This window comes from Ranitomeya imitator, chromosome 4, assembly GCF_032444005.1.
Source record: "Ranitomeya imitator isolate aRanImi1 chromosome 4, aRanImi1.pri, whole genome shotgun sequence".
In the NCBI taxonomy this organism is placed as follows: Eukaryota; Metazoa; Chordata; class Amphibia; order Anura; family Dendrobatidae; genus Ranitomeya; species Ranitomeya imitator.
In genome coordinates this window covers 15,937,211-15,962,340 of record NC_091285.1, presented here as the reverse complement: position 1 = coordinate 15,962,340, position 25,130 = coordinate 15,937,211, and the positions used below count along the sequence as shown (strand labels likewise).

The following is a 25,130-nucleotide window of genomic DNA, read 5'->3' as shown; positions in this document are numbered from 1 at the left end:
CTGTATAAAAGTTGAGCCAGAGAAGGCAGCAGCCATTTTGTGTTCAATCTGGATAGTGAAGGATGTTACAACTCACAACTTAGTCCAAGAGACAGTGACAGGACAGTAATAATCTACATGGTATTCTTCCTCTACAATAATAACATAAACACCACTCTACCACTATAACATGACCCTAAACTTCATAAGTATCCTTGAGCACCGTAACATGACTCCTCATCTATAGTATGCTTTGCTATACTATAATGTCTAGATAAATTTGACAAAACAGGTACGTTCGAAACCCAAAATATTTGCTCATCTCTACTAATCATCTTCAGAATAACACAACTATCCCACATATGACTGTTGCACAACCATCCATAAGCACCAAAACCTGACTCCTCATCTACCTGTATACAGAACCACACCCCTACATGCTGTTCCTCCTCTACTATGATAACATAAACACTCCTCTACCACTATAACAAGACCCGAAACCTCACAAGTATCCTTGAGCAACGTAACATGACTCCTCATCTCTGTTTGCAGAACCCCACCCCTACATGCTATTCCTCCTCTACTATAATAACATAAACACTCCTCTACCACCATAACATGACCCTAAACCTCACAAGTATCCTTGAGCGCCGTAACCTGATGCCTCATCTACCTGAATACAGAACCCCACCTCTACATGGTATTCCTCCTCTACTATAATAACATAAACACCACTCTACCACTATAACACAACCCAAAACCTCACAGGTATCATTGAGCACTGTAACATGACTCCTTATCTACCTCAATACACAACCCCACCCCTACATGCTATTCCTCCTCTACTATGATAACATAAACACTCCTCTACCACTATAACAAGACCCTAAACCTCACAAGTATCCTTGAGCACCGTAACCTGACTCCTCATCTACCTGTATACAGAACCCCACCTCTACCTGGTATTCCTCCTCTACTATAATAACATAAACACCACTCTACCACTATAACATGACCCGAAACCTCACAGGTATCCTTGAGCACTGTAACATGACTCCTTATCTACCTCTATACACAACCCCACCCCTACATGCTATTCTTCCTCCACTATAATAGCATAAACACCACTCTACCACTATAATATGACCCGAAACCTCACAAGTATCCTTGATCACCGTAACGTGACTCCTCATCTACCTCTATAAACAACCCCACCCCTACATGCTATTTTTCCTCTACAATAATAACAAACACTCCTCTACCACCATAACATGACCCTAAATCTCACAAGTATCCTTGAGCACCGTAACCTGACTCCTCATCTACCTGCATACAGAACCCCACCTCTACATGGTATTCCTCCTCTACTATAATAACATAAACACTCCTCTACCACTATAACATGACCCGAAACCTTACAAGTATCCTTGAGCACCATAATCTGACTCCTCATCTACCACTATACACAACCCCACCTCTACATGCTATTCCTCCTCCACAATAATAACGTAAACACCACTCTACCACTATAACATGACCCGAAACCTCACAAGTATCCTTGAGCACCGTAAACTGACTCCTCATCTACCTCTATACACATCCCCACCTCTACATGGTATTCCTCCTCTACAATAATGACATAAACACCACTCTACCAGTATAACATGACCCGCAACCTCACAAGTATCCTTGAACACCGTAACGTGACTACTCATTTACCTCTATACACAACTCCACCTCTACATGGTATTCCTCCTCTACAATAATAACATAAACACCACTCTACCACTATAACATGACCCGAAACCTCACAAGTATCCTTGAGCACCGTAACATGACTCCTCATCTACCTCTATGCACAACCCCACCCCTACATGCTATTCCTCCTCTACAATAATAACATAAACACCACTCTACCACTATAACATGACCCGAAACCTCACAAGTATCCTTGAGCACCGTAACATGACTCCTCATCTACCTCTATACACAACCCCACGTCTACATGCTATTCCTCCTCTACAATAATAACATAAACACCACTCTACCACTATAACATGACCTGAAACCTCACAAGTATCCTTGAGCACCGTAACATGACTCCTCATCTACCTCTATACACAACCCCACGTCTACATGCTATTCCTCCTCTACAATAATAACATAAACACCACTCTACCACTATAACATGACCCGAAACCTCACAAGTATCCTTGAGCACCGTAACCTGACTCCTCATCTACCTGTATACAGAACCCCACCTCTACATGGTATTCCTCCTCTACTATAATAACATAAACACCACTCTACCACTATAACATGACCCGAAACCTCACAGGTATCCTTGAGCACTGTAACATGACTCCTTATCTACCTCTATACACAACCCCACCCCTACATGCTATTCTTCCTCCACTATAATAGCATAAACACCACTCTACCACTATAATATGACCCGAAACCTCACAAGTATCCTTGATCACCGTAACGTGACTCCTCATCTACCTCTATAAACAACCCCACCCCTACATGCTATTTTTCCTCTACAATAATAACAAACACTCCTCTACCACCATAACATGACCCTAAATCTCACAAGTATCCTTGAGCACCGTAACCTGACTCCTCATCTACCTGCATACAGAACCCCACCTCTACATGGTATTCCTCCTCTACTATAATAACATAAACACTCCTCTACCACTATAACATGACCCAAAACCTTACAAGTATCCTTGAGCACCATAATCTGACTCCTCATCTACCACTATACACAACCCCACCTCTACATGCTATTCCTCCTCCACAATAATAACGTAAACACCACTCTACCACTATAACATGACCCGAAACCTCACAAGTATCCTTGAGCACCGTAAACTGACTCCTCATCTACCTCTATACACATCCCCACCTCTACATGGTATTCCTCCTCTACAATAATGACATAAACACCACTCTACCAGTATAACATGACCCGCAACCTCACAAGTATCCTTGAACACCGTAACGTGACTACTCATTTACCTCTATACACAACTCCACCTCTACATGGTATTCCTCCTCTACAATAATAACATAAACACCACTCTACCACTATAACATGACCCGAAACCTCACAAGCATCCTTGAGCACCGTAACATGACTCCTCATCTACCTCTATGCACAACCCCACCCCTACATGCTATTCCTCCTCTACAATAATAACATAAACACCACTCTACCACTATAACATGACCCGAAACCTCACAAGTATCCTTGAGCACCGTAACATGACTCCTCATCTACCTCTATACACAACCCCACGTCTACATGCTATTCCTCCTCTACAATAATAACATAAACACCACTCTACCACTATAACATGACCCGAAACCTCACAAGTATCCTTGATCACCGTAACATGACTCCTCATCTACCTCTATACACAACCCCACGTCTACATGGTATTCCTCTCTACAATAATAATATAAACACCAGTCTACCACTATAACATGATCTGAAACCTCACAAGTATCCTTGAGCACCGTAACCTGACTCCTCATCTACCTCTGTACATAACCCCACCTCTACATGGTATTCCTCCTCTACAATAATAACATAAACACTCCTCTACCACTATAACATGACCCGAAACCTCACAAGTATCCTTGAGCACCGTAACCTGACTCCTCATCTACCTCTATGCACAACCCCACCTCTACATGGTATTCCCCCTCTACAATAATAACATAAACACCACTCTACCACTATAACATGACCCGAAACCTCACAAGTATCCTTGAGCACCGTAACCTGACTCCTCATCTACCTCTATACACAACCCCATCTCTACATGCTATTCCTCCTCTACAATAATAACATAGACACCACTCTACCACTATAACATGACCCTAAACCTCACAAGTATCCTTGAGCACCGTAACCTGACTCCTCATCTACCTCTGTACATAACCCCACCTCTACATGGTATTCCTCCTCTACAATAATAACATAAACACTCCTCTACCACTATAACATGACCCGAAACCTCACAAGTATCCTTGAGCACCGTAACCTGACTCCTCATCTACCTCTATACACAACCCCACCTCTACATGGTATTCCCCCTCTACAATAATAACATAAACACCACTCTACCACTATAACATGACCCGAAACCTCACAAGTATCCTTGAGCACCGTAACCTGACTCCTCATCTACCTCTATACACAACCCCATCTCTACATGCTATTCCCCCTCTAGAATAATAACATAAACACCACTCTACCACTATAACATGACCCGAAACCTCATAAGTATCCTTGAGCACTGTAACGTGACTCCTCTACTACCACAATACACAACCTCGCTTCTACATGCCAGTCATCCTCTACTATAATAACATAAATATCCCTCTACCACCAAATACCACTATAACAAGATCCAAAATCTTACAACCATCCTTTAGCACCGTAACCTGACTCCTCATCTACCACAATACACAACCCACCCCTACATGCCATTCCTCCTCTACTATAATAATATAAACACCGCTCTACCACCAAATACCACTATAACAAGAGACCCAAAATCTCATACGTATCCTTGAGCACTGTAACCTGACTCTTCATCTACCACAATACACAACCCCGCCCCTACATGCCAGTCATACTCTGCTTTCCATTCATCCGGTGCTGTGAGCAAACTGAACACTTGTGCCGGGTTCACTCGCTGGTGATCACATCTGATCGGCTGGTTGTCTGAAGACCCTTCTGACAAATGTAATTGTGCAAAGTGGACGACCCCTTTAAGAAACTGATACAATGTAACCTGTGACTGGTAAAGCCGTGCTGCTGCCCACTAGGCCACTTCCAGGCTCCAATAAAGAAGGTAATCGCCTCCATTTGAATAAACGGCACCAGATTATTTTACAGAAACGCGGACGGCGGCCATGCCAGCTCCACGGCATAATAACAAGACCTCGGCCAAAATCTGCAGAGCAAGCAACAGTGCCCGGAGCCCGCGCGTCCTGCTGATTGCCCTGTGCTGCCGGATGACAGCAAGACTCGCAACACTTGCCACCTAATTATAGGAATTCATGGCACCGGAATTTCCGATCTTAATGAGTGCGCGCGGCACAGCGCCATCCGCTAGGTATACAGCCGCGGACCCCGACGGCCCAGATGTGCTGCAGCCAAAGCAGGTGCAATGTTTACTACCCTGTAAATCTGAAGTGTTTACAAAGGACAAATATATGAATAAAATGCCAGAGCCGCGGTGAAGACTGACACGGGCATCGCACGAAGGAAACGGAAGCATGTAATGTATGTACACAGTGACTGCACCAGCAGAATAGTGAGTGCAGCTCTGGGGTATAATACAGGATGTGACTCAGGATCAGTAATGTAATGTATGTACACAGTGACTGCACCAGCAGAATAGTGAGTGCAGCTCTGGGGTATAATACAGGATGTAACTCAGGATCAGTAATGTAATGCATGTACACAGTGACTGTACCAGCAGAATAGTGAGTGCAGCTCTGGGGTATAATACAGGAGGTAACTCAGGATCAGTAATGTAATGTATGTACACAGTGACTGCACCAGCAGAATAGTGAGTGCAGCTCTGGGGTATAATACAGGATGTAACTCAGGATCAGTAATGTAATGTATGTACACAGTGACTGCACCAGCAGAATAGTGAGTGCAGCTCTGGGGTATAATACAGGATGTAACTCAGGATCAGTAATGTAATGCATGTACACAGTGACTGTACCAGCAGAATAGTGAGTGCAGCTCTGGGGTATAATACAGGAGGTAACTCAGGATCAGTAATGTAATGTATGTACACAGTGACTGCACCAGCAGAATAGTGAGTGCAGCTCTGGGGTATAATACAGGAGGTAACTCAGGATCAGTAATGTAATGTATGTACACTGTGACTGCACCAGCAGAATAGTGAGTGCAGCTCTGGGGTATAATACAGGATGTAACTCAGGATCAGTAATGTAATGTATGTACACAGTAACTGCACCAGCAGAATAGTGAGTGCAGCTCTGGGGTATAATACAGGATGTAACTCAGGATCAGTAATGTAATGTATGTACACAGTGGCTGCACCAGCAGAATAGTGAGCGCAGCTCTGGGGTATAATACAGGATGTAACTCAGGATCAGTAATGTAATGTATGTACACAGTGACTGCACCAGCAGAATAGTGAGTGCAGCTCTGGGGTATAATACAGGATGTAACTCAGGATCAGTAATGTAATATATGTACACAGTGACTGCACCAGCAGAATAGTGAGTGCAGCTCTGGGGTATAATACAGGATGTAACTCAGGATCAGTAATGTAATGTATGTACACAGTGACTGCACCAGCAGAATAGTGAGTGCAGCTCTGGAGTATAATACAGGAAGTAACTCAGGATCAGTAATGTAATGTATGTACACAGTGTCTGCACCAGCAGAATAGTGAGTGCAGCTCTGGGGTATAATACAGGATATAACTCAGGATCAGTAATGTAATGTATGTACACAGTGACTGCACCAGCAGAATAGTGAGTGCAGCTCTGGAGTATAATACAGGAAGTAACTCAGGATCAGTAATGTAATGTATGTACACCGTGACTGCACCAGCAGAATAGTGAGTGCAGCTCTGGGGTATAATACAGAAGGTAACTCAGGATCAGTAATGTAATGTATGTACACAGTGACTGCACCAGCAGAATAGTGAGTGCAGCTCTGGAGTATAATACAGGATGTAACTCAAGATCAGTAATGTAATGTATGTACAAAGTGACTGCACCAGCAGAATAGTGAGTGCAGCTCTGGGGTATAATACAGGAAGTAACTCAGGATCAGTAATGTATGTACACCGTGACTGCACCAGCAGAATAGTGAGTGCAGCTCTGGGGTATAATACAGAAGGTAACTCAGGATCAGTAATGTAATGTATGTACACAGTGACTGCACCAGCAGAATAGTGAGTGCAGCTCTGGAGTATAATACAGGATGTAACTCAGGATCAGTAATGTAATGTATGTACACAGTGACTGCACCAGCAGAATAGTGAGTGCAGCTCTGGGGTATAATACAGGAGGTAACTCAGGATCAGTAATGTAATGTATGTACTCAGTGACTGCACCAGCAGAATAGTGAGTGCAGCTCTGGGGTATAATACAGGATGTAACTCAGGATCAGTAATGTAATGTATGTACACAGTGACTGCACCAGCAGAATAGTGAGTGCAGCTCTGGAGTATAATACAGGATGTAACTCAGGATCAGTAATGTAATGTATGTGCACAGTGACTGCACCAGCAGAATAGTGAGTGCAGCTCTGGGGTATAATACAGGAGGTAGCTCAGGATCAGTAATGTAATGTATGTGCACAGTGACTGCACCAGCAGAATAGTGAGTGCAGCTCTGGGGTATAATACAGGAGGTAGCTCAGGATCAGTAATGTAATGTATGTACACAGTGACTGCACCAGCAGAATAGTGAGTGCAGCTCTGGAGTATAATACAGGAGGTAGCTCAGGATCAGTAATGTAATGTATGTACACAGTGACTGCACCAGCAGAATAGTGAGTGCAGCTCTGGGGTATAATACAGGAGGTAGCTCAGGATCAGTAATGTAATGTATGTGCACAGTGACTGCACCAGCAGAATAGTGAGTGCAGCTCTGGGGTATAATACAGGATGTAACTCAGGATCAGTAATGTAATGTATGTACACAGTGACTGCACCAGCAGAATAGTGAGCGCAGCTCTGGAGTATAATACAGGATGTAGCTCAGGATCAGTAATGTAATGTATGTACACAGTGACTGCACCAGCAGAATAGTGAGTGCAGCTCTGGAGTATAATACAGGAGGTAGCTCAGGATCAGTAATGTAATGTATGTACACAGTGACTGCACCAGCAGAATAGTGAGTGCAGCTCTGGGGTATAATACAGGAGGTAGCTCAGGATCAGTAATGTAATGTATGTGCACAGTGACTGCACCAGCAGAATAGTGAGTGCAGCTCTGGGGTATAATACAGGAGGTAGCTCAGGATCAGTAATGTAATGTATGTACACAGTGACTGCACCAGCAGAATAGTGAGTGCAGCTCTGGGGTATAATACAGGAGGTAGCTCAGGATCAGTAATGTAATGTATGTACACAGTGACTGCACTTTTTGTGGGTATATATCCTGTGTTGCGGACAGCAGGGACCCCTGCGTCTGTGTTGCTCATCCCGGTAGACAGAGCAGAGGTCCTCAGACACTTATGGGGATGACTTGAGCTATGAAGCATCTTCTCGGTTGAGTGTCAGGGTTGTGTCCGGGGATTATCTCTGCGGCCGGTGGGTGATATCAGAGATTACAGCTCGGAGCCGGTGGTAATAGCTGGGGATGATACCTGTGTGGTGAGACGCTCCCCGTGAAGGTGACTGTTCTCAGGTGATCCGTCCTGCAATCCTTCAGCTCTTACCTCAATACTCTCAGCCCCTCAGCTTATTAGTCTCATTTGCATAAGCAAATTAGGCTGCATTGTTCTTGTGCAACATTGAATTTATCCTAATTAGACCGGGGACGTGCGGTGTCCCTAATTATTAACGGTGGGTTGGACGCTCTGGTGCTCATGTAATCAGGGCGTCTTTCCCTTCACGGGTACATTAACCTTTCGCTGTGATACCTGCTATGGAGAAGTGAAGCAAAGCATTCTGGGAGATTTGAGGACTCATTTAGGCAAATGAAAAATGGAGAATTATAGTAACTACTGTGGAGGCACCAGAGAGTCAGTGTAACTACTGTGGAGGCACCAGTCAGTGTAACTATTGTGGAGGCACCAGAGAGTCAGTGTAACTACTATGGAGGCACCAGAGAGTCAGTGTAACTACTATGGAGGCACCAGAGAGTCAGTGTAACTACTGTGGAGGCACCAGAAAGTCAGTGTAACTACTATGGAGGCACCAGAGAGTCAGTGTAACTACTGTGGAGGCACCAGTCAGTGTAACTATTGTGGAGGCACCAGAGAGTCAGTGTAACTACTGTGGAGGCACCAGAGAGTCAGTGTAACTACTGTGGAGGCACCAGAGAGTCAGTGTAACTACTGTGGAGGCACCGGAGAGTTATTGTAACTACTGTGGAGGCACCGTAGAGTCATTGTAACTACTGTGGAGGCACCAGAGAGTCATTGTAACTATTGTGGAGGCACCAGAGAGTCATTGTAACTATTGTGGAGGCACCAGAGAGTCAGTGTAACTACTGTGGAGGCATCAGTCAGTGTAATTACTATGGAGGCACCAGAGAGTCAGTGTAACTACTGTGGAGGCACCAGTCAGTGTAACTACTGTGGAGGCACCAGTCAGTGTAACTACTGTGGAGGCACCAGAGAGTCAGTGTAGCTACTATGGAGGCACCAGTCAGTGTAACTACTATGGAGGCACCAGAGAGTCAGTGTAACTACTATGGAGGCACCAGTCAGTGTAACTATTGTGGAGGCACCAGAGTACTGTGGAGGCACCAGAGAGTCATTTTGACTATTGTGGAGGCACCAGAGAGTCAGTGTAACTACTGTGGAGGCACCAGAGAGTCATTGCAACTATTGTGGAGACACCAGAGAGTCATTGTAACTACTGTGGAGGCACCAGAGAGTCATTGTAACTACTGTGGAGGCACCGGAGAGTAAGTGTAACTACTGTGGAGGCACCAGAGAGTCAGTGTAACTATTGTGGAGGCACCAGAGAGTCAGTGTAACTACTGTGGAGGCATCGAAGCGTCATTGTAACTACAGTGGAGGCACCAGAGAGTTAGTGTAACTACTGTGGAGGCCCCAGAGAGTTAGTGTAACTACTGTGGAGGCACCAGAGAGTCAGTGTAACTACTGTGGAGGCACCGGAGAGTCAGTGTAACTACTATGGAGGCACCAGAGAGTCAGTGTAACTACTGTGGAGCACTAGAGAGTCATTGTAACTACTGTGGAGACACCAGGGAGTCAGTGTAACTACTGTCACGGCACTGTAGGTACTGAGGGATCACTATGTGGCTCTGTAACTACTGTCACGGCACTGTAGGTACTGAGGGATCACTATGTGGCTCTGTAACTACTGTCAGGGCACTGTAGGTACTGAGGGATCACTATGTGGCTCTGTAACTATTGTCAGGGCACTGTAGGTACTGAGGGATCACTATGCAGCTCTGTAACTACTGTCAGGGTACTGTAGGTACTGAGGGATCAGTATGCGGCTCTGTATCTACTGTCAGGGTACTGTAGGTACTGAGGGATCACTATGCAGCTCTGTAACTACTGTCAGGGTACTGTAGGTACTGAGGGATCACTATGTGGCTCTGTAACTACTGTCAGGGTACTGCAGGTACTGAGGGATCACTATGCGGCTCTGTAACTACTGTCGGTACTGTAGGTACAGAGGGATCACTATGTGGCTCTGTAACTACTGTCAGGGTACTGTAGGTACTGAGGGATCACTATGTGGCTCTGTAACTACTATCAGGGCACTGTAGGTACTGAGGGATCACTATGTGGCTCTGTAACTACTGTCAGGGCACTGTAGGTACTGAGGTTACAGTACGCGCCTCTGTAACTACTGTCAGGCCACTGTAGGTACTGAGGGATCACTATGCGGCTCTGTAACTACTGTCAGGGCACTGTAGGTACTGAGGGATCACTATGCGGCTCTGTAACTACTGTCAGGGTACTGTAGGTACTGAGGGATCACTATGTGGCTCTGTAACTACTGTCAGGGTACTGTAGGTACTGAGGGATCACTATGCGTCTCTGTAACTACTGTCAGGGCCCTGTAGGTACTGAGGGATCACTATGTGGCTCTGTAACTACTGTCAGGGTACTGTAAGTACTGAGGGATCACTATGCAGCTCTGTAACTACTGTCAGGGCACTGTAGGTACTGAGGGATCACTATGCGGCTCTGTATCTACTCTCAGGGCACTGTAGGTACTGAGGGATCACTATGCAGCTCTGTAACTGTCAAGGTACTGAAGGTACTGAGGGATCACTATGCGGCTCTGTAACTACTGTCAGGGTACTGTAGGTACTGAGGGATCACTATGCGGCTCTGTAACTACTGTCAGGGTACTGTAGGTACTGAGGGATCACTATGCGGCTCTGTAACTGTCAGGGCACTGTAGGTACTGAGGGATCACTATGCGGCTCTGTAACTACTGTCATGGTACTGTAGGTACTGAGGGATCACTATGCGGCTCTGTAACTAATGTCAGGGTACTGTAGGTACTGAGGGATCACTATGTGGCTCTGTAACTACTGTCAGTGTATTGTAGGTACTGGGGGATCACTATGCGGCTCTGTAACTACTGTCAGGGTACTGTAGGTACTGAGGGATCACTATGCAGCTCTGTAACTACTGTCAGGGTATTGTAGGTACTGAGGGATCACTATGCGGCTCTGTAACTACTGTCAGGGTATTGTAGGTACTGAGGGATCACTATGCGGCTCTGTAACTACTGTCAGGGTATTATAGGTACTGAGGGATCACTATGCGGCTCTGTAACTACTGTCAGGGTATTTTAGGTACTGAGGGATAACTATGCGGCTCTGTAACTACTGTCAGGGTATTGTAGGTACTGAGGGATCACTATGTGGCTCTGTAACTACTGTCAGGGTACTGTAGGTACTGAGGGATCACTATGCGGCTCTGTAACTACTGTCAGGGTATTGTAGGTACTGAGGGATCACTATGTGGTTCTGTAACTACTGTCAGGGCCCTGTAGGTACTGAGGGATCACTATGTGGCTCTGTAACTACTGTCAGGGTACTGTAGGTACTGAGGGATCACTATGCAGCTCTATAACTACTGTCAGGGCACTGTAGGTACTGAGGGATCACTATGCGGCTCTGTAACTACTCTCAGGGCACTGTAGGTACTGAGGGATCACTATGTGGCTCTGTAACTACTGTCAGGGCCCTGTAGGTACTGAGGGATCACTATGTAGCTCTGTAACTACTGTCAGGGTACTGTAGGTACTGAGGGATCACTATGCAGCTCTATAACTACTGTCAGGGCACTGTAGGTACTGAGGGATCACTATGCAGCTCTGTAACTGTCAGGGCACTGTAGGTACTGAGGGATCACTATGCGGCTCTGTAACTACTGTCAGGGTACTGTAGGTACTGAGGGATCACTATGCGGCTCTGTAACTACTGTCGGTACTGTAGGTACTGAGGGATCTCTTTGCGGCTCTGTAACTGTCAGGGCACTGTAGGTACTGAGGGATCACTATGCGGCTCTGTAACTACTGTCAGGGTATTGTAGGTACTGAGGGATCACTATGTGGTTCTGTAACTACTGTCAGGGTACTGTAGGTACTGAGGGATCACTATGTGGCTCTGTAACTACTGTCAGGGCCCTGTAGGTACTGAGGGATCACTATGTGGCTCTGTAACTACTGTCAGGGCACTGTAGGTACTGAGGGATCACTATGCGGCTCTGTAACTACTCTCAGGGCACTGTAGGTACTGAGGGATCACTATGCGGCTCTGTAACTGTCAGGGTACTGAAGGTACTGAGGGATCACTATGCGGATCTGTAACTACTGTCAGGGTACTGTAGGTACTGAGGGATCACTATGCGGCTCTGTAACTACTGTCGGTACTGTAGGTACTAAGGGATCTCTTTGCGGCTCTGTAACTGTCAGGGCACTGTAGGTACTGAGGGATCACTATGCGGCTCTGTAACTACTGTCAGGGTACTATAGGTACTGAGGGATCACTATGCGGCTCTGTAACTACTGTCAGGGTATTGTAGGTACTGAGGGATCACTATGCGGCTCTGTAACTACTGTCAGGGTATTGTAGGTACTGAGGCATCACTATGCGGCTCTGTAACTACTGTTAGGGTATTGTAGGTACTGAGGGATAACTATGCGGCTCTGTAACTACTGTCAGGGTATTGTAGGTACTGAGGGATCACTATGTGGCTCTGTTACTACTGTCAGGGTACTGTAGGTACTGAGGGATCACTATGCGGCTCTGTAACTACTGTCAGGGTATTGTAGGTACTGAGGGATCACTATGTGGTTCTGTAACTACTGTCAGGGTACTGTAGGTACTGAGGGATCACTATGTGGCTCTGTAACTACTGTCAGGGCCCTGTAGGTACTGAGGGATCATTATGCGGCTCTGTAACTACTGTCAGGGTACTGTAGGTACTGAGGGATCACTATGCAGCTCTATAACTACTGTCAGGGCACTGTAGGTACTGAGGGATCACTCTGCGGCTCTGTAACTACTGTCAGGGTATTGTAGGTACTGAGGGATCACTATGCAGCTCTATAACTACTGTCAGGGCACTGTAGGTACTGAGGGATCACTATGCAGCTCTGTAACTGTCAGGGCACTGTAGGTACTGAGGGATCACTATGCGGCTCTGTAACTACTGTCGGTACTGTAGGTACTGAGGGATCTCTTTGCGGCTCTGTAACTGTCAGGGCACTGTAGGTACTGAGGGATCACTATGCGGCTCTGTAACTACTGTCAGGGTATTGTAGGTACTGAGGGATCACTATGTGGTTCTGTAACTACTGTCAGGGTACTGTAGGTACTGAGGGATCACTATGTGGCTCTGTAACTACTGTCAGGGCCCTGTAGGTACTGAGGGATCACTATGTGGCTCTGTAACTACTGTCAGGGTACTGTAGGTACTGAGGGATCACTATGCAGCTCTATAACTACTGTCAGGGCACTGTAGGTACTGAGGGATCACTATGCGGCTCTGTAACTACTCTCAGGGCACTGTAGGGACTGAGGGATCACTATGCGGCTCTGTAACTGTCAGGGTACTGAAGGTACTGAGGGATCACTATGCGGCTCTGTAACTACTGTCAGGGTACTGTAGGTACTGAGGGATCACTATGCGGCTCTGTAACTACTGTCGGTACTGTAGGTACTAAGGGATCTCTTTGCGGCTCTGTAACTGTCAGGGCACTGTAGGTACTGAGGGATCACTATGCGGCTCTGTAACTACTGTCAGGGTATTGTAGGTACTGAGGGATCACTATGCGGCTCTGTAACTACTGTCAGGGTATTGTAGGTACTGAGGGATCACTATGCGGCTCTGTAACTACTGTCAGGGTATTGTAGGTACTGAGGGATCACTATGCGGCTCTGTAACTACTGTTAGGGTATTGTAGGTACTGAGGGATAACTATGCAGCTCTGTAACTACTGTCAGGGTATTGTAGGTACTGAGGGATCACTATGTGGCTCTGTAACTACTGTCAGGGTACTGTAGGTACTGAGGGATCACTATGCGGCTCTGTAACTACTGTCAGGGTATTGTAGGTACTGAGGGATCACTATGTGGTTCTGTAACTACTGTCAGGGTACTGTAGGTACTGAGGGATCACTATGTGGCTCTGTAACTACTGTCAGGGCCCTGTAGGTACTGAGGGATCACTATGCGGCTCTGTAACTACTGTCAGAGTACTGTAGGTACTGAGGGATCACTATGCAGCTCTATAACTACTGTCAGGGCACTGTAGGTACTGAGGGATCACTATGCGGCTCTGTAACTACTGTCAGGGTATTGTAGGTACTGAGGGATCACTATGCAGCTCTTTAACTACTGTCAGGGCACTGTAGGTACTGAGGGATCACTATGCAGCTCTGTAACTGTCAGGGCACTGTAGGTACTGAGGGATCACTATGCGGCTCTGTAACTACTGTCAGGGTACTGTAGGTACTGAGGGATCACTTTGCGGCTCTGTAACTACTGTCGGTACTGTAGGTACTGAGGGATCTCTTTGCGGCTCTGTAACTGTCAGGGCACTGTAGGTACTGAGGGATCACTATGCGGCTCTGTAACTACTGTCAGGGTATTGTAGGTACTGAGGGATCACTATGTGGTTCTATAACTACTGTCAGGGTACTGTAGGTACTGAGGGATCACTATGTGGCTCTGTAACTACTGTCATGGCCCTGTAGGTACTGAGGGATCACTATGTGGCTCTGTAACTACTGTCAGGGTACTGTAGGTACTGAGGGATCACTATGCAGCTCTATAACTACTGTCAGGGCACTGTAGGTACTGAGAGATCACTATGCGGCTCTGTAACTACTCTCAGGGCACTGTAGGTACTGAGGGATCACTATGCGGCTCTGTAACTGTCAGGGTACTGAAGGTACTGAGGGATCACTATGCGGCTCTGTAACTACTGTCAGGGTACTGTAGGTACTGAGGGTTCACTATGCGGCTCTGTAACTACTGTCGGTACTGTAGGTACTAAGGGATCTCTTTGCGGCTCTGTAACTGTCAGGGCACTGTAGGTACTGAGGGATCACTATGCAGCTCTATAACTACTGTCAGGGCACTGTAGGTACTGAGAGATCACTATGCGGCTCTGTAACTACTCTCAGGGCACTGTAGGTACTGAGGGATCACTATGCGGCTCTGTAACTGTCAGGGTACTGAAGGTACTGAGGGATCACTATGCGGCTCTGTAACTACTGTCAGGGTACTGTAGGTACTGAGGGTTCACTATGCGGCTCTGTAACTACTGTCGGTACTGTAGGTACTAAGGGATCACTATGCGGCTCTGTAACTACTGTCATGGTACTGTAGGTACTGAGGGATCACTATGTGGCTCTGTAACTACTGTCATGGTACTGTAGGTACTGAGGGATCACTATGCGGCTCTGTAACTACTGTCAGGGTACTGTAGGTACTGAGGGATCACTATGTGGCTCTGTAACTACTGTCAGTGTACTGTAGGTACTGGGGATCACTATGCGGCTCTGTAACTACTGTCAGGGTACTGTAGGTACTGAGGGATCACTTTGCGGCTCTGTAACTACTGTCAGGGTATTGTAGGTACTGAGGGATCACTATGCGGCTCTGTAACTACTGTCAGGGTATTGTAGGTACTGAGGGATCACTATGCGGCTCTGTAACTACTGTCAGGGTATTGTAGGTACTGAGGGATCACTATGCGGCTCTGTAACTACTGTTAGGGTATTGTAGGTACTGAGGGATAACTATGCTGCTCTGTAACTACTGTCAGGGTATTGTAGGTACTGAGGGATCACTATGTGGCTCTGTAACTACTGTCAGGGTACTGTAGGTACTGAGGGATCACTATGCGGCTCTGTAACTACTGTCAGGGTATTGTAGGTACTGAGGGATCACTATGTGGTTCTGTAACTACTGTCAGGGTACTGTAGGTACTGAGGGATCACTATGTGGCTCTGTAACTACTGTCAGGGCCCTGTAGGTACTGAGGGATCACTATGTAGCTCTGTAACTACTGTCAGGGTACTGTAGGTACTGAGGGATCACTATGCAGCTCTATAACTACTGTCAGGGCACTGTAGGTACTGAGGGATCACTATGCAGCTCTGTAACTACTCTCAGGGCACTGTAGGTACTGAGGGATCACTATGCGGCTCTGTAACTGTCAGGGTACTGAAGGTACTGAGGGATCACTATGCGGCTCTGTAACTACTGTCGGTACTGTAGGTACTGAGGGATCTCTTTGCGGCTCTGTAACTGTCAGGGTACTGTAGGTACTGAGGGATCACTATGCAGCTCTATAACTACTGTCAGGGCACTGTAGGTACTGAGGGATCACTATGCGGCTCTGTAACTACTCTCAGGGCACTGTAGGTACTGAGGGATCACTATGCGGCTCTGTAACTACTGTCAGAGTATTGTAGGTACTGAGGGATCACTATGCGGCTCTGTAACTACTGTCAGGGTATTGTAGGTACTGAGGGATAACTATGCGGCTCTGTAACTACTGTCAGGGTATTGTAGGTACTGATTGATCACTATGTGGCTCTGTAACTACTGTCAGGGTACTGTAGGTACTGAGGGATCACTATGCGGCTCTGTAACTACTGTCAGGGTATTGTAGGTACTGAGAGATCACTATGTGGTTCTGTAACTACTGTCAGGGTACTGTAGGTACTGAGGGATCACTATATGGCTCTGTAACTACTGTCAGGGCCCTGTAGGTACTGAGGGATCACTATGTAGCTCTGTAACTACTGTCAGGGTACTGTAGGTACTGAGGGATCACTATGCAGCTCTATAACTACTGTCAGGGCACTGTAGGTACTGAGGGATCACTATGCAGCTCTGTAACTACTCTCAGGGCACTGTAGGTACTGAGGGATCACTATGCGGCTCTGTAACTGTCAGGGTACTGAAGGTACTGAGGGATCACTATGCGGCTCTGTAACTACTGTCGGTACTGTAGGTACTGAGGGATCTCTTTGCGGCTCTGTAACTGTCAGGGTACTGTAGGTACTGAGGGATCACTATGCAGCTCTATAACTACTGTCAGGGCACTGTAGGTACTGAGGGATCACTATGCGGCTCTGTAACTACTCTCAGGGCACTGTAGGTACTGAGGGATCACTATGCGGCTCTGTAACTACTGTCAGAGTATTGTAGGTACTGAGGGATCACTATGCGGCTCTGTAACTACTGTCAGGGTATTGTAGGTACTGAGGGATAACTATGCGGCTCTGTAACTACTGTCAGGGTATTGTAGGTACTGATTGATCACTATGTGGCTCTGTAACTACTGTCAGGGTACTGTAGGTACTGAGGGATCACTATGCGGCTCTGTAACTACTGTCAGGGTATTGTAGGTACTGAGAGATCACTATGTGGTTCTGTAACTACTGTCAGGGTACTGTAGGTACTGAGGGATCACTATATGGCTCTGTAACTACTGTCAGTGTATTGTAGGTACTGGGGGATCACTTTGCGGCTCTGTAACTACTGTCAGGGTACTGTAGGTACTGAGGGATCACTATGTGGTTCTGTAACTACTGTCAGGGTACTGTAGGTACTGAGGGATCACTATGTGGCTCTGTAACTTTTGTGAGTGTATTGTAGGTACTGGGGGATCACTATGTGGTTCTGTAACTACTGTCAGGGTATGTTAGGTACTGAGGGATCACTATGTGGTTCTGTAACTACTGTCAGGGTATTGTAGGTACTGAGGGATCACTATGTGGTTCTGTAACTACTGTCAGGGTACTGTAGGTACTGAGGGATCACTATGTGGCTCTGTAACTACTGTCAGTGTATTGTAGGTACTGGGGGATCACTATGCGGCTCTGTAACTACTGTCAGGGTACTGTAGGTACTGAGGGATCACTATGTGGTTCTGTAACTACTGTCAGGGTACTGTAGGTACTGAGGGATCACTATGTGGCTCTGTAACTACTGTCAGTGTATTTTAGGTACTGGGGGATCACTATGTGGTTCTGTAACTACTGTCAGGGTATTGTAGGTACTGAGGGATCACTATGTGGTTCTGTAACTACTGTCAGGGTATTGTAGGTACTGAGGGATCACTATGTGGTTCTGTATCTTCTGTCAGGGGACTGTAGGTACTGAGGGATCACTATGTGGCTCTGTAACTACTGTCAGGGTACTGTAGGTACTGAGGGATCACTATGTGGCTCTGTAACTTCTGTCAGGGCACTGTAGGTACTGAGGTATCACTATGCGGCTCTGTAACTACTGTCAGGGTACTGTAGGTACTGAGGGATCACTATGCGGCTCTATAACCACTCTCAGGGTACTGTAGGTACTGAGGGATCACTATGTGGCTCTGTAACTACTGTCAGGGTACTGTAGGTACTGAGGGATCACTATGCGGCTCTGTAACTACTGTCAGGGTACTGTAGGTACTGAGAGATCACTATGTGGCCCTGTAACTACTGTCAAGGGATTGTAGGTACTGAGGGATCACTATGCGGCTCTGTAACTACTGTCAGGGTATTGTAGGTACTGATTGATCACTATGTGGCTCTGTAACTACTGTCAGGGTACTGTAGGTACTGAGGGATCACTATGCAGTTCTGTAACTACTGTCAGGGTATTGTAGGTACTGAGGGATCACTATGTGGTTCTGTAACTACTGTCAGGGTACTGTAGGTACTGAGGGATCACTATGTGGCTCTGTAACTACTGTCAGTGTATTGTAGGTACTGGGGGATCACTATGCGGCTCTGTAACTACTGTCAGGGTACTGTAGGTACTGAGGGATCACTATGTGGTTCTGTAACTACTGTCAGGGTACTGTAGGTACTGAGGGATCACTATGTGGCTCTGTAACTACTGTCAGTGTATTGTAGGTACTGGGGGATCACTATGTGGTTCTGTAACTACTGTCAGGGTACTGTAGGTACTGAGGGATCACTATGTGGTTCTTTAACTACTGTCAGGGTATTGTAGGTACTGAGGGATCACTATGTGGTTCTGTAACTACTGTCAGGGGACTGTAGGTACTGAGAGATCACTATGTGGCTCTGTAACTACTGTCAGGGTACTGTAGGTACTGAGGGATCACTATGTGGCTCTGTAACTTCTGTCAGGGCACTGTGGGTACTGACGTATCACTATGCGGCTCTGTAACTACTGTCAGGGTACTGTAGGTACTGAGGGATCACTATGCGGCTCTATAACCACTCTCAGGGTACTGTAGGTACTGAGGGATCACTATGTGGCTCTGTAACTACTGTCAGGGTACTGTAGGTACTAAGGGATCACTATGCGGCTCTGTAACTACTGTCAGGGCACTGTAGGTACTGAGGGATCACTATGTGGCTCTGTAACTTCTGTCAGGGCACTGTAGGTACTGAGGTATCACTATGCGGCTCTGTAACTACTGTCAGGGTACTGTAGGTACTGAGGGATCACTATGCGGCTCTATAACCACTCTCAGGGTACTGTAGGTACTGAGGGATCACTATGTGGCTCTATAACCACTCTCAGGGTACTGTAGGTACTGAGGGATCACTATGTGGCTCTGTAACCACTCTCAGGGTACTGAAGGTACTGAGGGATCACTATGCGGCTCTGTAACTACTGTCAGGGTACTGTAGTTACTGAGGGATCACTATGCGGCTCTGTAACTACTGTCGGTACTGTAGGTACTAAGGGATCTCTTTGCGGCTCTGTAACTGTCAGGGCACTGTAGGTACTGAGGGATCACTATGCGGCTCTGTAACTACTGTCAGGGTATTGTAGGTACTGAGGGATCACTATGCGGCTCTGTAACTACTGTCAGGGTATTGTAGGTACTGAGGGATCACTATGCGGCTCTGTAACTACTGTCAGGGTATTGTAGGTACTGAGGGATCACTATGCGGCTCTGTAACTACTGTTAGGGTATTGTAGGTACTGAGGGATGACTATGCGGCTCTGTAACTACTGTCAGGGTATTGTAGGTACTGAGGGATCACTATGTGGCTCTGTAACTACTGTCAGGGTACTGTAAGTACTGAGGGATCACTATGCGGCTCTGTAACTACTGTCAGGGTATTGTAGGTACTGAGGGATCACTATGTGGTTCTGTAACTACTGTCAGGGTACTGTAGGTACTGAGGGATCACTATGTGGCTCTGTAACTACTGTCAGGGCCCTGTAGGTACTGAGGGATCACTATGCGGCTCTGTAACTACTGTCAGGGTACTGTAGGTACTGAGGGATCACTATGCAGCTCTATAACTACTGTCAGGGCACTGTAGGTACTGAGGGATCACTATGCGGCTCTGTAACTACTGTCAGGGTATTGTAGGTACTGAGGGATCACTATGCAGCTCTTTAACTACTGTCAGGGCACTGTAGGTACTGAGGGATCACTATGCAGCTCTGTAACTGTCAGGGCACTGTAGGTACTGAGGGATCACTATGCGGCTCTGTAACTACTGTCAGGGTACTGTAGGTACTGAGGGATCACTTTGCGGCTCTGTAACTACTGTCGGTACTGTAGGTACTGAGGGATCTCTTTGCGGCTCTGTAACTGTCAGGGTACTGTAGGTACTGAGGGATCACTTTGCGGCTCTGTAACTACTGTCGGTACTGTAGGTACTGAGGGATCTCTTTGCGGCTCTGTAACTGTCAGGGCACTGTAGGTACTGAGGGATCACTATGTGGTTCTATAACTACTGTCAGGGTACTGTAGGTACTGAGGGATCACTATGTGGCTCTGTAACTACTGTCATGGCCCTGTAGGTACTGAGGGATCACTATGTGGCTCTGTAACTACTGTCAGGGTACTGTAGGTACTGAGGGATCACTATGCAGCTCTATAACTACTGTCAGGGCACTGTAGGTACTGAGAGATCACTATGCGGCTCTGTAACTACTCTCAGGGCACTGTAGGTACTGAGGGATCACTATGCGGCTCTGTAACTGTCAGGGTACTGAAGGTACTGAGGGATCACTATGCGGCTCTGTAACTACTGTCAGGGTACTGTAGGTACTGAGGGTTCACTATGCGGCTCTGTAACTACTGTCGGTACTGTAGGTACTAAGGGATCTCTTTGCGGCTCTGTAACTGTCAGGGCACTGTAGGTACTGAGGGATCACTATGCGGCTCTGTAACTACTGTCATGGTACTGTAGGTACTGAGGGATCACTATGTGGCTCTGTAACTACTGTCATGGTACTGTAGGTACTGAGGGATCACTATGCGGCTCTGTAACTACTGTCAGGGTACTGTAGGTACTGAGGGATCACTATGTGGCTCTGTAACTACTGTCAGTGTACTGTAGGTACTGGGGATCACTATGCGGCTCTGTAACTACTGTCAGGGTACTGTAGGTACTGAGGGATCACTATGCGGCTCTGTAACTACTGTCAGGGTATTGTAGGTACTGAGGGATCACTATGCGGCTCTGTAACTACTGTCAGGGTATTGTAGGTACTGAGGGATCACTATGCGGCTCTGTAACTACTGTTAGGGTATTGTAGGTACTGAGGGATAACTATGCTGCTCTGTAACTACTGTCAGGGTATTGTAGGTACTGAGGGATCACTATGTGGCTCTGTAACTACTGTCAGGGTACTGTAGGTACTGAGGGATCACTATGCGGCTCTGTAACTACTGTCAGGGTATTGTAGGTACTGAGGGATCACTATGTGGTTCTGTAACTACTGTCAGGGTACTGTAGGTACTGAGGGATCACTATGCAGCTCTATAACTACTGTCAGGGCACTGTAGGTACTGAGGGATCACTATGCAGCTCTGTAACTACTCTCAGGGCACTGTAGGTACTGAGGGATCACTATGCGGCTCTGTAACTGTCAGGGTACTGAAGGTACTGAGGGATCACTATGCGGCTCTGTAACTACTGTCGGTACTGTAGGTACTGAGGGATCTCTTTGCGGCTCTGTAACTGTCAGGGTACTGTAGGTACTGAGGGATCACTATGCAGCTCTATAACTACTGTCAGGGCACTGTAGGTACTGAGGGATCACTATGCGGCTCTGTAACTACTCTCAGGGCACTGTAGGTACTGAGGGATCACTATGCGGCTCTGTAACTACTGTCAGAGTATTGTAGGTACTGAGGGATCACTATGCGGCTCTGTAACTACTGTCAGGGTATTGTAGGTACTGAGGGATAACTATGCGGCTCTGTAACTACTGTCAGGGTATTGTAGGTACTGATTGATCACTATGTGGCTCTGTAACTACTGTCAGGGTACTGTAGGTACTGAGGGATCACTATGCGGCTCTGTAACTACTGTCAGGGTATTGTAGGTACTGAGGGATCACTATGTGGTTCTGTAACTACTGTCAGGGTACTGTAGGTACTGAGGGATCACTATATGGCTCTGTAACTACTGTCAGTGTATTGTAGGTACTGGGGGATCACTTTGCGGCTCTGTAACTACTGTCAGGGTACTGTAGGTACTGAGGGATCACTATGTGGTTCTGTAACTACTGTCAGGGTACTGTAGGTACTGAGGGATCACTATGTGGCTCTGTAACTTTTGTGAGTGTATTGTAGGTACTGGGGGATCACTATGTGGTTCTGTAACTACTGTCAGGGTATTTTAGGTACTGAGGGATCACTATGTGGTTCTGTAACTACTGTCAGGGTATTGTAGGTACTGAGGGATCACTATGTGGTTCTGTAACTACTGTCAGGGTACTGTAGGTACTGAGGGATCACTATGTGGCTCTGTAACTACTGTCAGTGTATTGTAGGTACTGGGGGATCACTATGCGGCTCTGTAACTACTGTCAGGGTACTGTAGGTACTGAGGGATCACTATGTGGTTCTGTAACTACTGTCAGGGTACTGTAGGTACTGAGGGATCACTATGTGGTTCTGTAACTACTGTCAGGGTACTGTAGGTACTGAGGGATCACTATGCAGCTCTTTAACTACTGTCAGGGCACTGTAGGTACTGAGGGATCACTATGCAGCTCTGTAACTGTCAGGGCACTGTAGGTACTGAGGGATCACTATGCGGCTCTGTAACTACTGTCAGGGTACTGTAGGTACTGAGGGATCACTTTGCGGCTCTGTAACTACTGTCGGTACTGTAGGTACTGAGGGATCTCTTTGCGGCTCTGTAACTGTCAGGGTACTGTAGGTACTGAGGGATCACTTTGCGGCTCTGTAACTACTGTCGGTACTGTAGGTACTGAGGGATCTCTTTGCGGCTCTGTAACTGTCAGGGCACTGTAGGTACTGAGGGATCACTATGTGGTTCTATAACTACTGTCAGGGTACTGTAGGTACTGAGGGATCACTATGTGGCTCTGTAACTACTGTCATGGCCCTGTAGGTACTGAGGGATCACTATGTGGCTCTGTAACTACTGTCAGGGTACTGTAGGTACTGAGGGATCACTATGCAGCTCTATAACTACTGTCAGGGCACTGTAGGTACTGAGAGATCACTATGCGGCTCTGTAACTACTCTCAGGGCACTGTAGGTACTGAGGGATCACTATGCGGCTCTGTAACTGTCAGGGTACTGAAGGTACTGAGGGATCACTATGCGGCTCTGTAACTACTGTCAGGGTACTGTAGGTACTGAGGGTTCACTATGCGGCTCTGTAACTACTGTCGGTACTGTAGGTACTAAGGGATCTCTTTGCGGCTCTGTAACTGTCAGGGCACTGTAGGTACTGAGGGATCACTATGCGGCTCTGTAACTACTGTCATGGTACTGTAGGTACTGAGGGATCACTATGTGGCTCTGTAACTACTGTCATGGTACTGTAGGTACTGAGGGATCACTATGCGGCTCTGTAACTACTGTCAGGGTACTGTAGGTACTGAGGGATCACTATGTGGCTCTGTAACTACTGTCAGTGTACTGTAGGTACTGGGGATCACTATGCGGCTCTGTAACTACTGTCAGGGTACTGTAGGTACTGAGGGATCACTATGCGGCTCTGTAACTACTGTCAGGGTATTGTAGGTACTGAGGGATCACTATGCGGCTCTGTAACTACTGTCAGGGTATTGTAGGTACTGAGGGATCACTATGCGGCTCTGTAACTACTGTTAGGGTATTGTAGGTACTGAGGGATAACTATGCTGCTCTGTAACTACTGTCAGGGTATTGTAGGTACTGAGGGATCACTATGTGGCTCTGTAACTACTGTCAGGGTACTGTAGGTACTGAGGGATCACTATGCGGCTCTGTAACTACTGTCAGGGTATTGTAGGTACTGAGGGATCACTATGTGGTTCTGTAACTACTGTCAGGGTACTGTAGGTACTGAGGGATCACTATGCAGCTCTATAACTACTGTCAGGGCACTGTAGGTACTGAGGGATCACTATGCAGCTCTGTAACTACTCTCAGGGCACTGTAGGTACTGAGGGATCACTATGCGGCTCTGTAACTGTCAGGGTACTGAAGGTACTGAGGGATCACTATGCGGCTCTGTAACTACTGTCGGTACTGTAGGTACTGAGGGATCTCTTTGCGGCTCTGTAACTGTCAGGGTACTGTAGGTACTGAGGGATCACTATGCAGCTCTATAACTACTGTCAGGGCACTGTAGGTACTGAGGGATCACTATGCGGCTCTGTAACTACTCTCAGGGCACTGTAGGTACTGAGGGATCACTATGCGGCTCTGTAACTACTGTCAGAGTATTGTAGGTACTGAGGGATCACTATGCGGCTCTGTAACTACTGTCAGGGTATTGTAGGTACTGAGGGATAACTATGCGGCTCTGTAACTACTGTCAGGGTATTGTAGGTACTGATTGATCACTATGTGGCTCTGTAACTACTGTCAGGGTACTGTAGGTACTGAGGGATCACTATGCGGCTCTGTAACTACTGTCAGGGTATTGTAGGTACTGAGGGATCACTATGTGGTTCTGTAACTACTGTCAGGGTACTGTA

General features: G+C 46.9%; 1 protein-coding gene across 1 annotated transcript in view; it reads left to right on the top strand.

The window, feature by feature from the left end:
• The window catches only part of LARGE1 (LARGE xylosyl- and glucuronyltransferase 1), a 434,916-nt gene that overhangs the window by 259,786 nt on the left and 150,000 nt on the right, over positions 1-25,130 (top strand). The window lies entirely within an intron of this gene.